This window comes from Alexandromys fortis, unplaced genomic scaffold, assembly GCF_014885135.2.
Source record: "Alexandromys fortis isolate MF-2015 unplaced genomic scaffold, M_Fortis_MF-2015_v1.1 scaffold_299, whole genome shotgun sequence".
Taxonomy (NCBI): Eukaryota; Metazoa; Chordata; class Mammalia; order Rodentia; family Cricetidae; genus Alexandromys; species Alexandromys fortis.
Genome location: NW_026068187.1, coordinates 1,038,039 through 1,043,232, shown reverse-complemented (window position 1 = coordinate 1,043,232; position 5,194 = coordinate 1,038,039). Strand labels below are relative to the sequence as shown.

The 5,194-nt window shown below is 40.1% G+C and overlaps 1 long non-coding RNA gene across 1 annotated transcript in view; it reads left to right on the top strand.

Annotated features, from left to right (window-relative positions):
- The first annotated feature begins 503 nt into the window (after window positions 1-503).
- LOC126492793 (uncharacterized) overlaps window positions 504-5,194 on the top strand; it is a 13,129-nt gene continuing 8,438 nt past the window's right edge. Inside the window, exons 1-2 of the long non-coding RNA XR_007589676.1 lie at window positions 504-659; window positions 1,838-1,994. This is a non-coding gene — a long non-coding RNA (uncharacterized lncRNA). The remainder of the gene's footprint in view (window positions 660-1,837; window positions 1,995-5,194) is intronic.

The window sequence follows — 5,194 nt, the reverse complement described above, 5'->3', positions numbered from 1 at the left end:
TGGACCCAGCAATACCACTCTTGGGAATATACCCAAGAGAGGCCTTATCATACAACAAAAGTATATGCTCTACTATGTTCATAGCAGCATTGTTTGTAATAGCCAGAACCTGGAAACAACCTAGATGCCCTTCAATTGAAGAATGGATGAAGAAAGTATGGAATATATACATATTAGAGTACTACTCAGCAGTAAAAAACAAGGACTTCTTGAATTTTGCAGGCAAATGGATGGAAATAGAAAACACTATCCTGAGTGATGTAAGCCAGACCCAAAAAGAGGAACATGGGATGTACTCACTCATATTTGGTTTCTAGCCATAAATAAAGGACATTGAGCCTATAATTAGTGATCTTAGGGTTTCTGTTTTTTATGTCACAGTATTCAGAGCTAATAAAAATGATGTTATAGTATAAAACAAATACATTAGTAATGTTTTCATCAATTTATACAGAATTTTAATAAAGCTCTTTATTAATTTATGCAATTTTTAAATTCATGCTTATATTTTTTTTAAAGAAGATTATGGAAGAGTGTGGTGCCCTTCCTATTCTTGCCTACATGATCATGGAAGGAAGGAAGTTTCTCAGGAAGTCAGATGAACTGGGGAGACATAGTCACCTGAGGAATCAGACATGAACCCAGTGTTCATAAATCTGGTGAGACCATGGTGTGGGATGTTCCTGAATATGCCAAACTTGTGGTACATCTGGGAACTGGACTTACCAAGATGTCTAGGCTCAGCAGGGCCTCCTGCGATTGCAAACCTAGACTCCCTTCTTTGCTCTGGAGAAATGCAAAGCTTACAGGTATGGTGTAGGAGGTCATGAACAGATCAAGAGACAGAACAGAGGGCTGGGAGTTGGAGAGAAACTCATTAGCTGAGTGATAGACCCAAATATCTATGAATGATGACATTTTTTTTAAATTTTGGAATTTAAAATGTGCCACCCAGGATATATGAAATTCTCTGAAGTTCAATCTGTTACATGGAATCTTTTTCAACAATTGTGGATATCATAGTTCTCCTGGGACAAAGTCAAATAAAGATGAATAAATCAAGAGAGGACCCTAAGGAGAAACCAAGTATGCATTTCTCTATTTGTGCAAATTGAGGTCATTCAAGTTGTGGACCTGAAAATTCCTGAACTGTGCATAGTGTTAACTTCAAAGCTATCCGAAGCAGCATTCTGCTTTCTGAAATGCTGAACAGGGAGAAACACTCTACCAAGTCACAGGAGGAAAGAGTTGAGAGGAAGAAGTATAGGCATAAAGGAGATAGGCCTTCATTTAGTACTTAACTGATGTCATAAAAATCTACTGTCCAAACTATAATACCTTGGGCTGTTGCTGTAGGGGTCGTGGGAATATCAGAAGCCCTCTAGCAAAGACTGGGAAGAAATCTGGAAGAGGGAACCATGAGCATGCTTAAGAGGAAAGCATGGTCTATATCCCTGGACTGTGTGTTCTTCTGGGATCTTTAGAGAACCTAAGAACATTCTGGATGGATAAGAGATATGTTTCTTCCAGTCTAGCAACATCTTTGCTGGCTTCTGTATTTTTAATGTTAAACTTAAGTAACTCTATATAATGGGGGGGACACAATGCTATTAAAAAAGAGAGTGAGTGTTATCCGAGATAACGTTCATCTTTCCACGTTTAGTGTCAGAAGTTTTTGTATGAGCCATATATATGCACATGTTGTTAACATGATGGTGTTTTTCATTCATTTTTCTAAAGGCCTGAATTTTGTTTATATATTTTAAACATTTTCTATGAGATTAAAAATTCTTTTATGACAATCTTTTAATTAAGTGTGTAACATTCTTTGGGGTAGGTGGTTCCTGTATGGTGTGTAACCAACCCAGATTCCATTGGCAATGACAGACCTGCGTGGCAGCTGTCTGAAGAGACTGTCCATCAAGGCAATGAGTAGTTGCCAAACTGGCAGAGAGAATGACATCATCTGTCCTGTAAGGGATGTACATGTTGAGGTAGGTTCATATCATTGCTTATTTCAGTGATGAAAAAACCCAGAGCCCAGAGATGACTCCAGGGTTTGTCATAGTGAAGTATTCATGTCCAGTGTGGGAAATTGTATCTAAAATGCACAGCTATTGGTATTATGAATATGAGGGACTCCAAACTAAAAAGGGGATTTATCTAGAGGTTCTTTTAACTCTTACCCGTGATAGTTAAAGCTTAATAACTTACTGGTCACTAAATTCCAAGTTGATTATTTGCTTGGGGTAAATCAAATATCCTCATTCTTGTAATCACTTCTGAATATTTATCTCTGTTTTAGTATTTAATTTTGTCTTTTAATTCTTTGATAATTCATTCATATATAAAATATATTTTGATTATACTAACTGCATCTCCCACTCCTTCCCCCAGCTCTTGTCTAACTACTACAGATCCATTCAGTACTCTTCCCCAACTTCATGTTCTGGCTTCTATCTATCTATCTATCTATCTATCTATCTATCTATCTATCTATCTATCTATCTATCATCTATCTATCTATCCATCTTTCTTTTATAATCTACTAACTCTAATTTGTACTGCTCATATACTCATGGGGTAGGAATATCCATTGGATCTTGGTCTACCCACCAAAGGCCATACCCTTAAAGAAACTTAATCTTCCTCCTCATCAATTGCAAATAGATTCTCAACTAGGGGTGTTGTTTCATGAGACCTCCCTCCCATGCTGGGGTGTTTACTGCACTGAGCTCCTGCAGGTCTTTGCAGGAACAGTGTAACTGCTATGAAATCACAGGTGAAGTTGTCCTGACAGTGTTTCACTCAGGTCCTCTCACAATATTTCTTCACTATCTTCTTGATTTTCCTGAGCCTTAGTGGTATGACATTAACATCCTACTTATGACTGAGGGTAACACAGATATCCATTCTCTGGGCTTTGACCCATTATGTTCTGGATAACTGTGTGGCTGGGTAACTGGGTAACCAAGTGTGAGTCGAAGGTCACACTCCCTTCCTGAAGAGAGTCAGGTCAGGAACTAAAAGGTAGGAACTAGAGCAGAGGCCTGTGGAGGAATGTTGATTTCTGACAAGCTAGTTCAGCCTGCTCTCTTATACAATTCAGGACCTCCTGCCTAGGGGCAGCACCTCCCACAGCAGGCTAGGCCCTTCCACACCAATCATTTATCAAGAAAATGTCCAACAGGCTTGGCTATAAGCCAGTCTTGAGGAGACATTTTTCTCAACTAAGATTTCCTCCTTTTAGACATGTATACATTTGTACCAAGCTGAAAAAAACCAACCAGCACATTAATAGTCTATCTCTTTGTGAAGGTGTGTGGGTTCGCATGCTTTGGAGTATCTGAAAGGTAAAATGAATGAAGGAAAACAGGCCATAATGACTATGAAAAACTCTTGTTTATTTGTTTTTGCATATGCAAGAACCTGTGGCAGGATACTGGAATCCTAGTGACTTGGAGCAGAAATGATGGAACAGAACAAGAGGAGACCTGTGTTTTAACCATGACTGTCTAGGTGACAAGTTCTGGATTTTATTGTACAATAGCATCCTGTTATCCAGGGAACCTCTCTCTATGTGCTTCCTTGGAAGCTCATGGTCACTAGGTAGATGACATCTATACCAACCCTTATCCATTTATAGGTCTTATCCCACAAAGGGAGGCAAAAGAATGGGCAAGATTCAGCAAATGTCTCCCAGAGACAATAATGGACTTAAAAGTAATTTAATGGGCAAAATGGAAAACATGCATTTCTTCCTATAGAGAATCACTTTTCACATGAATTCTGAGGAACTAGAGTACACCCAAGGCACCAAGACCTTTGCTTAATTCAGAGGGTATAGGAAACTTATCGTGACACATATTTTTAGGGTACAAATAGATTGTGTGGTTATATGGTCTCCAGACAAAAGAGACACAGAAATAGGCAGGAAGAGAGTGTTCAGGAGCTGGTGGTTGGCTTGTTGGGAGTCTGTATTTAGACTGTGTTATGCTTGCTTGGTCATCTACTGCAGTGGACCTGGATTGCCCATTACAAGGGATGCCACGGGAAGCTTGCTATATATCTTATCAGGGGCATCAATATTTCCCGGCTCAGAGATATTGGTAGAGCATGGTCCAGGGAGTATGGTACAGCCTGGCTCAGTAACCCTGGTATAACCAGACTCAGGGACCTTGAGGTATAGATGGGCTCTGAAACATCCAGGTAGCCAGGTTCATGGATATCAGTAGAGCATGGTCCAGGAATTTATAGAATAACCTGGGTCAGGGATATTGGTAGACCATGATGGTATGGGCTAGCCTATGGTCCCCTGGCATTTTACACAGAAAATCAGTTCTAAGAAAGTAGAATTTCATTTTGACAACTTCTTTTACAATGAAAGTCTCTGGCTTAACGTTTTCTTCCTTCCTTCATCCTTCATTCCTTCCTTCCCCTTTATTTCTTTCTCCTTCCTTCCTTCCTTCCTTCCTTCCTTCCTTCCTTCCTTCCTTCCTTCCTTCCTTCCTTCCTTTCTTTCTTCCTCATTCTCTCTTGTTTGTTTGCTTGCTTGCTTGTGTACTTTCTCTCTGGCTATGATATCACCTGGGTGTCTTTTGTGTCAACTCCTTGTGGTATGTTTGTTATGGACAATGGATTTCTTGGGGGGCAATAAATTAAAATAGTAGGAAGTTCTTTGGTTTCTGGGACCAGAAAGTCATGCTTCTTGGACAGGTGTCTAATCTTTAGCTTGATTAATTCTCTTGAAAATTGATGTGAAATGCAGGAGGAGTCAGGGATCAGCATTTCTGGTTCTTTCAGAGGACATGGAGGATGTAGAATGAGTGATTCATCTGAGTTCTTCCTGAGTAGAGGATCTGAGCCTAGGGAGCTAGTAAAATGGAAAATGTCTCCCTTTAGTCAGTAGGCAATTTTATCTGAATAGATTTGTAGATCTGTGAGAGTGGGAAATGCAAGAGGTCAGGAGGTGTAGCACGCCGCTCCCGCCAGCAGAAGAGACGACCACAACAGGATTCTTCTCAGAACACACTTTATTGGAGCACTTACACTTGAGGTTGTAAAGAGGCAAAAGACCCCATCCCCGTGACGCAGAAGAATATATACGGTGCCAGACAAAGCCCTGACGTGTCATCAACCCAATGGCTCAGGCCAGAATGGAGTGATCGTGCTTAAATTATGATTGGCCAGATTG